Raw genomic sequence first — 12,577 nt, forward strand, 5'->3', positions numbered from 1 at the left:
GAACTCTCAAGCCCGTAGGAATCAATGTGTGCGTCTGTGTACATGTACATAACATATTTGTGTGTGCATTGTTTACAGATAAGCACTGTTGCCATTGACCATTTTGAATGTATGCTTATGGAAACATCAACTTTTTCCAATTTAATTTTTGATATTGTAAAAGGCCGGAATACATATTAAATAAGTATAAATAGATTAATTATTTCGAATTATCTCCACAATTTTTCAAACTTCAATTAAGCGTTTTTGCATAAAATTGCAAACGGTCAAAAATTAGCGCACAAAAGTTTACTAGGCAACTCTGTCTAGTGAGAGAGCGATCAGCTGACACGTTCTTACGGAAAAAATCAAAATTGTTTTGATTTCTACGTTCCGGGCTACGTACGTACGGGCGTTGTACGTCGGTGAGTTTTCGTTTACATTGCACACTCATAAGATAGGTCGTGTCAACTGACACGTTTTTTCTACGTACGTTCGTGGGTAACTGCCGCATAAGCCCCTATATATCAAAGAAATTTTTTGTTAGTTTTAAAACCAGCGATCGGCAAAACGGCTCGTATGAGCAGGTATGTGGGGCGAAGAACACAGGAAGAGAATAATATAGAAACACACATAAGATTGATAAAGAGACAGTATTTGGCTATGTAGAAAATAGAGCTGCCACCGCTCCTATTATGATCAAATTATTAAGCGTATTAGGATAAACTAGCCTTTACCGGCGGCTTCGCTCGCACTAAAGGCCACAAATATGTAATGTCGCTTTTGTGATTCACAACTCGAACTGAATTTTCAGTTGTAATTTTAAAAGTTCCTTTATGACTCAAATCATAAACAAAGCAAGTTTTAAAATTAGAAAAATGGTCGCCGTAAATTAAACACACACGCAACACATGCTCCAACAATTTTTGCAGTATGTATTTAATGATATATGTATGTGAGCTGAAGAAATTTGAAAATTCCTCCATAATTTGATATTTATAAATGAAAGCAGTTAGGTTTATAATAAAACTGGTAAAATTAGGCGTTATTTATGCGATTGGTATCTTTTTTTATTTGTAAACTGATACATTTCTTTTTAGGCTCACGGCAACACTGCCAACAAGTCTGAAAAGGGTGTCGTTTTCACACGATTGTACAGGAAACGTGCATTAGTACGTTTTTCTACTATTACTTCCTCTAATGCTACTACTTTAAAAATACTTTTTTAAATATTTTTATGTATATATTGCAAAATGAATCGGCTTGAATATAATTAAATGTATATGAAGGCGAAATGAATGTCAATAATGCGCTGCTTATCATAAAGTGGACTTCAGTCTCTGATTATTCCGTTTTTCGTATTTCTTGCTAAAAAATTTATGTTTTTGGTTTTCGTACTATTGCAACACAGTTTGGGAATTGGTTTTCGAGGTTGAGAGAGAATATTTTCATTTCAGTTTTTTGGTGTTTCCACAACCTTCTTGCGATGAATATCGCTTGAGGCGAAGCGTACGATACTTCCAATGTATTTTTTTACTCCCCTAACACCCCAAAACAGACAAACGTCTCTCCTAGCACTCGCTGACACTGAAACTGATTTAGGAGCCGAAAATAGGCCCATCCCTGTTTTAAACTTTGTTCATAATATTTATGTATATGTCTACTGCTATGGCAGTCGCTTCCATACTACTATTTCATTATTTTAAAAAAATTTAGTTCTGAAAAATGCAATATTGTCACATGCATTCTCAAACACGGTTGTCACACCATGTTTTCATTTAGAACCAAAATTCATGGAAAAAAAGACCAGATATCAAAAAATTACCAAATTTTAGTTTTACTTTTTTGGTATACAGACAATTGGGATGTTTCCACGGTTTCCTATATAAAATTTTAATACAGGAGACACGGCTTTAATTCAAACTGCACAAACAAAAATAATGTGTAAATTTAGGTATTACATTTTCACATTTCTAGGATTAGGTTAGTTTGAACTGGCCGGTCCATGAGGACCTCACATAGACTGAATAAGTCCGTAGTGTTATCAGAAGTTTGTTTTAACGACCAAACTGAAAAACCAGTACCTATGAATATAAAATAACTCCGTCCTCTTGGCAAATACTGGAAACTTCCTAGGACTTAATCCACTTTCTGCTTCTAGATCTGACAGCTGTATCACTCCTAATAGCTGGAGTCTTAGCCTGGCAAGCGCAGGGCACGAGCACAGAACGAGCTCGATCGTTCCTCCCCCAGTCCGCACTTCTTATCTCCAATCACTGACCAAGCCTAATTTACAGGCATATTATGCCAGAAGGCAGTGTCTAGTCAGAATACCCGTCATGAGTCTACAGTCCTCCCTTTTTAATGATAGAACCAACTTTGTTAGTCTAAGGTTGTAATATCTACACATAATTTTCGACACTTTACAGCCCCGCGCTTTAACCCACGCCTTTCCTGCTTGGTCGATCATGTCCACCTCTCGCCTTCCGAAGCTTCAAGGGATGCACCTTTTTTAGATAGTTCATCCACTTTTTCATTCCCATATGCCCTGGGACCCAATATAGATGTATGCTTCTCCCAGTCCCGATTCTCTCCAGGGACTGCTTACAATCTAACACTCATTTAGATGCTGTGCTATGCCAGATTATTGCCTTAATTGCTGCTTGACTGTCAATATAAAAGTTAACACGATTGCAGCTTGAGCTATTTTCTTCCAGGGTTTCTACTGCTTTGGTTACGGCTACTATTTCCTTTTGAAAACGCTACAGTAATCCGTCAGCCTGTAGAATCTGTTTATTTCCGGATCAGCATAGGATACCGCAGACCCTACAACTTCTCCTACTTTGGAACAATCTGTGTACACATGTATCGCCTCGTCCGCCATTTGAGCATCCTTGCGCCAACCGTCCACCTCTATTGTGGCCTTAAAATCGCCCTCGAGGCGCAGATAGGGAATCAAGTAATCTGTTCGTCTTGTGATTGATGACGCTATATTACTATGGCCGTATGGTCGGCGCTCAAGCCGCCCGAGGAACCGAGGCTGGTTGCAGTTGTTAACGCTATGTTTTTTGCTATCAGGTCTATAGGTGGAATGTGCAGAAAGGCATACAGTGCAGCTGTCGGGGTTGTTTTCAGGGCTCCCATAATGCTAAGCATTGATAGTCTGCATACCCCTCTAATTTTTTGAGGTAGGTGACTTTTTGTGTGGCTTTCCACCAAACAAGAACTCCATAGTATAGAATAGGGCTTACAATCGCTGTAAAAAGCCAATGAGAAAGAGAGGACGATAGGCCCCACGTACACCCCAGCATTCTTTTACATGCATAAAGTGTCGTTGAAGCCTTCTACACCTTCTCCTCCACGTTGAGCTTTCATGATGGCTTACTGTCTAGGATAATTCCTAGTAATTTTGTGTAAGGTTTCTCCTGTAGGGTCACCCCTCCGCCTGATCCAATTTGGGATCTTGTACCTCTTTGTAAACAAGACCATACCCGTCTTTCCGCGTTGACTTTCAACCCGACATTAGATGCCCGGGTATGAATAGACCGAAGCGCCCAATCCATCGAAGAACTAATCGTTGGAAGACACTTTCCCATTAGAAACATTATTGAAAGCCCCGGCAATGTCTAGGAAGACTCTTAAAGTATATTCCTTATATTTCAGGGCTTTCTCTATGCTTATTACCAAGCCTCTCAAAGATTTTGAGCAGAAATGATGTTAAGGTAATGGGTCTATGGTCTTTGGGATACACGTGACCGATCTTCCCCGCCTTTGGTAGGAAAGCTACACCAGCAGAGTGCGGTACATGATTCAGTCTTATGCACCCATCGAATATTATTCTAATCCATTCCACGACCGCCCTACTTTAAACTTGTGCCATGGCCGGGAATATATCATCTGGGCCCGGAGATTTAAACTTAGAAAACATCTTCACTGCCAATTCGATCTCGGTATCGGTCACCAAGCCCGGCTCTACCCGCTCCGTGATCGAAAGTGAGTGCGTCGAATGTGAGTGTATCTAAAAGCACATCAAGGGACTCCTCACTATTATGTGAGCATTCCCCATTCTCTTTTTTATAAGTCCTTGGATTATGTTTCCCTTTGCTAGGACTTTTTTCAACCGTGCTGTTTCGCTAAGCACTCTATGTCCGTACAGAAACTTTTCCATGAGATTCTCTTCGCCCTGGAAATTTCACGCTTGTAGTAATCCCAGTACTCGTCCCGAAACGCTTCGCTTTCTGCGGTCTGTGCTAGCTTAAACATTTATTTTACCTGTTTTCTAAGAAGCCTCAGCTCGTTGCTGCACCATGGCCGCTTTGCTTTCCCTCTGAATCTTCTTAGAGGCCAAGCTTTGTTATACGCAGTCATAAGGGTCCTTGTTAGGATTCATTAGACTCCTCCAGCTCCTCCACATTGGCAACCTCTTTGGGTTGTCACAGTTTTATTTCTAACTGTTTCTGGAATTTTGTCCAGTTCGTTGACCTAGGGTTTCTAAAGGTTCCTCCCTTCTCTATCCTCTTTAGTAGGATGCTGAAGCTGATATACGCATGGTCGGAGAAGGATGGTCTATCAAGAACCATCCTATCATACCTTGATATATCCCGTTCGGAGCTCAGTGTAATATCCAAAATATTACTGGATGTTGGACCAATATATGCAGGGACATTTCCCCTGTTGGCTATCTGCAAATTGCTTTGCAGGATGTAACAAAATAGAGATTCGCCTCTCTCGTTCGTAACTGCTTCTCCCCACGCATTGTGGTGCGCATTTGCATCCGCGCCTATGACCAACCGCACTTTGCGCCCTTCGTCCTGTACTAGCCTCTTGCACTCCATCGGTGGAACCTCCTCAGCATGGGCCATGTAGCAGGATGCCAGGATAAATGCCTGTGAATGTGTGTGTGAATGCACCCGTTCGTCCGTTTGCGCATAGTAAGCGTTAAAACCGCGCGCGCTAAGTCCAGAAATCTTTCCTCCTGATGAGAGCCACGGCTCTTGTATCAGCGCCAATTCAAACGAACCGCCCTCATGGTTAAGAGGAGTTCATTCGACGCCACTTTTCTGTGTTGGAGGTTTATCTGAAGGACTCGCAGAACCATTTGGCTGTTTGTCCCCCTCCATCACCTTCGTCGTGACGTCGTCGTCCTACCCTTGCCCTTTTGGTTTAGATTGTTCGAAGCCCCCTTCAGCCTCTTGTCACAGCGGCATCTGGCTGTTGATCCTCTTCTAACACCTTCGTGGTGACGTCGGCTACCTCCACCTGTCTTTTTTCCCTTAGACTTTTGAGTTCCTTTTTGACTTCGCCCACTTCTAGCGTGTTAGGATTTTTATCCTCGGGACTTCTTTTCCTGAGTCGCATATAAATTTTGCCTGTACCAAAGGACATTTTTCCAAGCTGCGTGTACAATATATCCTCCGCCTGCTTGTTTATTTGGAAGATGTAGAACTAACCTTCCTCCGTAGGCCGAGATACAGTAAGTACCTTCCAATCCTGTGTCGGTATGTTCGGATTCTGATATTGCAGAAGTCGCAGTGTATCCTCCGACTTCATCATGCATGGTATCCATACCTTAACTTTTGGTACCGTGGGGATTTGCGCTTTATCGACCACCTCAAACCTCGCGTTCGTGCCTTACCTTTTTAGGTGTGGAACCACTTCCTCCAGCCACCGCAAGCTCGCGATGTTGTCGCACGCTATCATCTTCACACCATAATACCACCCCCGAATCAAAGGTTGGAAAGGGCTTATTTGGTTGTTCCCGCATCATCTTAAGCATTAAGCTAATAAGCTCCCTTTCTACAGATCTCCACCTTTCAGTAGTCATCTGTACGAAAGGACTGCGACGATCAACAAGCGCCACAGTCAGTAACTGCTTTGCCACATCACTCATCTTGTGAAGACCCCAAAATTAGAGGCTTTCGGGGCCACCACAAATTTGGATTTTGGCATGAAATGAATTCACTTATACATATACGTACATACATTTTGAATTAAATATACTTTGTACATTCATACATACATTTTAAAACATATATAATTATAATACATATTAAACTATCTATATATAGGATATGAAAACTTTTATCGCATAGTGTAAGAACTCACATAATTATGCACAAACATACATACTTACGTATAAGCGATCAAGGAGAAATGAAATTATCAAACGATAGTGAACACACATGCGTACAAATATATATTTAGTAATCTTAGCTTAGTTTTAAGAACTTTTATTGTAAATCAACGGAAGCCGACTCAAAAATGGTATAAAAGGAGCGGCAAATTCATAAGCAAGGCACTCTTGGCTTAGAAGTCGTAGAGTGAGCTATATAGTGGGCTGTGTTAAACATCCACTACGGAGCAGCTGGTGGCGTCAAACGTTCGACGACTACGTATTTTACTAGTGATCCGATGAGTTGTGTAAAACGCTAACCGATTACGTATTTTACTAGGGATCCGGTGAGTTGTGTGAAACGCTCACCGATTACGTATATTCACCAGGCATACCACCGAGGCGTGTAAAACACTGGGTGACTAAACGTATTATAACCACATACGTATATAGATTTTATTATTGTTTGAAATAAATCATCGTTTTATAACCTTAACTAACATCTTTTATTGTATAGGCGAACCCATTCGCTGTGTTATACCCCAGCTATAAACCCGACTAACGGGGTTCATTACATTTGGCGCCCGAGCAGGGACCCTTATACATATAAGGGGACATATATTTTATTTCACCGGAACATATAACAAGACAACATGGTCAAGGTAATTTGGATTTATTACCTGAAGAAGGAAGATCTTTTGACATACGCGGCCGAGTTTGGATTCAACAACAGCGGAACCGTCGATGAGTTGAGGAAGGAGTTCGCCCAATTTGTTAACCAAAATCCGAGCTACGAAACACGTTTCGCAGAGTTGGAAACAAAGCATTCCAAGACAACATTAACCGCCAATCAAGAAGGTCAAGGCAACAGTGGAACCGCTTCCGGAAGTCGACCAGCGACCCCGCTCAACAACAATGAAAGCGTAAGCATACCTACGATACCTAATATGTCATATCAATTTGCAGGACAACTGATCCAACCTCCGTCTACCGTCTGCGTAATGGACCGAGCACGAAAATGGGGAATTAAGTACGATGGCAAAGGTGACCCACTGAGTTTCGTCGAGAGAGTAGAAGAGCTGGCGGAGGGATATGAAGTGGACCTTAATTCACTCCCGCGAGCGCTACCAGAATTATTCAAAGACCGAGCCCTAGTATGGCTGCGGAACAATAATCGTCACTGGAGCGAATGGAACAGTTTTAAACACGATTTTTTACGCTTCTTCTTGAGCGCATCATACTTCGTTAGGCTGGAAGACGAGATACGTCAGCGAACACAACGACCACGAGAGTCGTTCAAGGATACCGTTTTGGAACTACAGAACCTCATGACACACGCGAACCTCACCGAGGAACAAAGGCTGCAAAGAATATACCGAAACTGCCGCAGTGAGTATCAATTATATATAAAACGAACTGAATTTCAGACGCTCGAAGGCTTGGTGAGTCTGGCAGAGGACTTCGAAAATATCACGAATGACAGAGATGCACAGAGAGTAGTGGCAAGAGCACTTCCGGCAAGGCGTCCAGATGACCGGCATTTTATCATACAAGAATTAACAGATGTAGAGCCAAGTAGCAGGATTGACAATGGCAATACACAGCGAAGTTACCCACCAACAAGACAAACGTATACGAATCCCAGGACCGCGTGCAGGCGATGTGGTGAAAACGGACATCGTTCCTATGCGTGCCGCAATAAACGTCGAGATTTTTGTTGGGAATGTGGTCGGCACAACATTTTCACAAAAAATTGTTGCCGCGCATCATCGGGAAACGACCGGAGACTCGATCAGACCCGAGGGGAGGGGTCTCCAGCAATACAAATTCGGGAGGTCTAACTATTTTGAAGCAAACAGGAGGGCGTATATTGGCCGACGTAAAGATAAATGGCTGCAAAGTAACAGCAACAGTAGATACAGGAGCGGAGTTTTATGAGTGAGACATGTTCGGGGAGATTAGGTAAGGCGATTTTGAAACAGGTACGAAGCCGAGTGGTATTGGGCGATGGTAGAGTCAGCACGATAAAGGAAGCAATGGTGGCAGACGTAGAGATCGAGAAAGAGAAGTACAACAGCGAAATACTCGTTCTTCCAGGGCTAACAGAAGAAGTTGTCATCGGCATGGACATACTTGCCAGGGCAAACACATCATTAAGTTTCGGCGGTCATACGGTAACGCTACAAGCAGAAGAGGCAAGCAAAGACACGGTTATGTGCAGGACAATAACTGAGGCAGGCGAGCCCGATGTAAAGGATATGGAAGGACTAACTACGGACCAACAAAGCCCATCTGAAAACTCTACAAGAGTTAAGGATTTCCTAGACGAACAGATTCTTAGTTTCGAAAATATGACTGGTACCTCAAATATCACGGCACATAAAATAATCATGCGTGATGATCGGCCGATAAAACAAAGATACTTTCCACGGAATCCGAAGATGCAGGAAACCATTAATATGGAGATAAACGAGCTATTGGAGAAGCGGTACATCGAGCCCTCGCGAAGCCCACATAGTGCACCGATCGTACTCGTAAAGAAGGAGAATGGTAAGTGGAGGTTATGTATGTATTTATTTATTTGAGTCTTTGAATTTATAGATTCTTACAGACTATATTATGCAAATTTTTACATTAACTTAATCCTAAGAAAAATAAGATCTTAGATTGTTAATTAAGGCAGCGTAAGGAAATGTATAGTCAGCACCTGAGGAGTTAAAAAACATATTCAGATCAGCACAAGCCCTAGATATGGGAGCATTTATACCATAAATAGTTCTAGAAAACCCAATTTTTAAGGGTTCAAACTGTCGGAGGTTTCTGCATGGTACATTAAACTGAATTTTATCAAGAAGTGATGGACAATCGACAGTCACTCAAATTATGCCAATGACAAATGAGCAAGATAGAATGGATCGTCTATTTGCAAGCGTGTTTAGATCAATTAAAAGGCATCGAGATTCATATGAAGGCATTGGCTCAGAGAAGTTTAAAGATCGAAGAGCAAATCGTAAAAAAAACTTTCTGAACACGCTCAAGCCGATTAGAGGCGCCAATTTGGTAGGGTCTCCATATGACAGCCGCATACTCCAACTTCGACCTGACAAAGGCACAATATAGTGACTTCTTAGTGTAGGGACTGGTGAATGCGGAACAATTACGTCGTATGAACGCAAACATTGCGTAAGATCGAGTTATGACATAGATTACATGCGTAGAGAAATTAAATTTAGTGTCAAAATACACCCCTAGGTCTTTGATTTCTTCAACAGATTGCAATGTATAGCCAGCGATACTATAGCAAGTACGAAGGGTATTAACTGATTTTGAAAAAGTCACGTGAAAGCATTTTTTAATGTTTAACGATAAACGATTCAAACTACACCAGTTTTCGACATTATTAAGGTCTGATTGCAGACGTTCAGAGTCGCGAGAACTATTCATAGCAGCAAACACTTTTAGATCATCCGCATACAGCAGATATTCCGCAAACGAGAAGCATGAGCCAATGTCGTTTATAAAAAGTATAAACAGGAGAGGTCCTAGAATGCTACCTTGTGGGACTCCTGAGGATGCAATGAAGGGACGGGATGTGGTATTATCAACCTCTACGACACAGCGCCTGTTAGATAAGTAAGACTTAATCAACATCAAAAAAGTAGAGTGAAAACCCAAAGCAGCCAGCTTCAATAAAAGTATTCTGTGAGAAACTTTGTCGAATGCCTTCGAGAAGTCAGTATAAATTGTATCAACTTGAAATTTATTCTGAAAAGCAGAAATGCAGTATTCACAAAACACTGTTAAGTTGCTTACAGTTGAGCGATTTGGTACGAAACCGTGTTGGTTGATAGTGATTAAACTTTTAACCGCAAAATACAATTTGTCATTGACAATAATTTCAAAAAGTTTGGACACCGAAGATAGCTTAGAAATCGGTCTATAATTGCGAACATCGTTTTTATTTCCACTCTTAAATATAGGTGAAACCGTTGTCAATTTCCAGTCATCCACAAAAAGACCAGCGGCCAGAGAATTGTTGAAAATGATTGTGAGTGGCATTGCCAAACACAGACAGCTTTTTAGCAAAATGACCGAGAGGCCGTCAGAGTCAGTCTTAGTTGACGGCTTAAGTTTCTTTATGCCGTTTATAACATCCGAAACGTATACACGCAGAGACCCGAAGTTAAGAGAAAAATCCTTCGTGGAAGGAAAACTTGAATCAGAGAGCAAATCGGATTCAAAGTTGGAGCAAAAATTAGCGGAATCTACAGCACTATTAGCAAATGTGCTATCGTAGAATACATTATTTGGAACTGTCGAAGAAGCCTTTTTAGATTTTATGAAGCCCCAAAAAGCCTTCGAGTTAGAAACTATATTTTTCTCAAAACTTAAAATGTAGTTTCTATACAGAAACTTATTCAAACAGTTGAACTCCTTCAAATAGTATTGAAATTTAGAGTGGTGTACTGCATTCCCAGTTTTTTTGTACAGCTTCCCAAATTTGTTTTTTAGATTCCTCAAATGCATTAACCGCTTGGAATGCCAGGGTGTCTTGTATGGTTTTATTTTTAAAATAGGAACATGCTGCAAGCACAACTCGTAAACCTTATTTTTAAAAGATGAATAACAAGATGTAACATCTTTGCCACAGAAAGCATCGCACCAATCAATGCTTGACAAAATTTTATTTAAGGTAGATAGGTCACAAGCGCTATAGTTAAATTTTATACCAGCCTCAGGAGCAACGTCGGCAAATTCATAAAATTCCAACTCCAGAGAAAGAGGAACGTGATGTTTATCGGCTTGCGAGATTGGTGTGATGCATTCCGACAAAGTGTAATGAATATTATTAGAAATGAATACTAAATCTAGAATTCTATTTAAACCGTTATAGAAATGATTAATTTGAACTAATTCAGTACTTAAAATATTATCTATAAGGTGAATTTCGGCTGAAGAGTTGACATTAGTGGCCATAAGTGCACCCGTGTTATCAATTCGGGACCAATTCAAATGGCATAAATTAAAATCCCCGAGGACACAAAGATGGTTGTCACCAACAATATTTGATGCTAATGAAACAACATTGTCAGCATGTGCAAAGTATAAACCATCTGCACTATTCGGTGGAATATACGAGGCGCATACATACAATATATCAGACGAACCATGCACACGTACGCAAAGCTGGTCAATGATTGTGTCCGAGTTGGTAAGTGTTACCAATGCGGCGCGGAATTTCCTCCGAACAGCAATAAGAACGCCACCACCTCGGAGGCAACCAGTTTTAACAGGATCACGGTCTTTACGAAAAACGTCATAAAGATTAGGATCAAAAATTTCGCTATCAAAGAAGTTATCATTCAGCCAAGATTCAACAAACACAAATATATCATAATCTAGGTCAGAGCTATACCTGTATACAGCCGTACATTTGGTCCGAAGGCCAGACATATTTTGAAAATATATTTTTAAACATTTTTTAGCCGAATTTGATACAGCTACATTATGAGGAGGCCTCCTGGTTCGCACGAAAGGAACGAAAAGGTCGTACTGTGACATTAGCTGTCCAGAGTTCTGATTTTAAAACAGTGTCAGAAACTGCAACAGGAACGCCAAGCTTGAAATTAACCCATTTAAGGGTTTTTGGCTCAACGCCTTTTTTGACCAATTTGTAGCAAGTTAGTTGACTTTTATCAAGAGCAGCATGTAGGGCAACGTAATCTATGATGTTTTCTTCGGTTACGGTGTGCAAAAATGATGATAAATGAAACCACTCAATTCGCCTCACGGCGTCACGTCGCACAACATCCAAATCTGAATTTAAGCTTGTACCAACAACAATTTTTTGCATTTCTTTATTTTGCGTGATCGCCTTATTTGACTGAGTATTCTTCTTCTTATTTTTGTTTCTGCGTTTGTCCACAGTGATCCACTCAGAATTTCCTTCTGACGTAGATGCTTCCACTGGGATGACGTCAGCAGTATCATTATTATTGCTATTATTATTGTCAACATAGCTAATGGTAGCATCAGTTATAGCAAGTTGAGACTGAGCATTCATTATTGAGAGACTCTCATTGCATTTGCTTTGGGTATTATTCGTAACATTAACTAAATTATTACTATATTGACTATTATTGTCAGTTTGAGCAGTTACGGAAGCACTCAAACACGAATTATTATTGGTCGGGCCAACAACAACCTCAATGGTAGCATTTGAACGAGCTACACGAGAATCTTTTATCAACGATTTCTCAGCATCAGCATTATCCAACTCATCACAAGAGCAAAAGCGCGAATCCAACAAGGGCAGATTTGATTTAATTAGGGCAAAGTCAGCTCTCAATTCTTTGATGCCATTAGCAACAACACTGCCACTGTCACCAACCAATTTTTTTACAGAGAGCAATTCTGCATGCAAGTCATTGACCTGAGCACGGAGACATTTGCATTCATCGAGTGCCAAATCAAGCAAAGATGAAC

The sequence above is a fragment of the Eurosta solidaginis genome, chromosome 3 (assembly GCF_040869045.1).
Source record: "Eurosta solidaginis isolate ZX-2024a chromosome 3, ASM4086904v1, whole genome shotgun sequence".
In the NCBI taxonomy this organism is placed as follows: domain Eukaryota; kingdom Metazoa; phylum Arthropoda; class Insecta; order Diptera; family Tephritidae; genus Eurosta; species Eurosta solidaginis.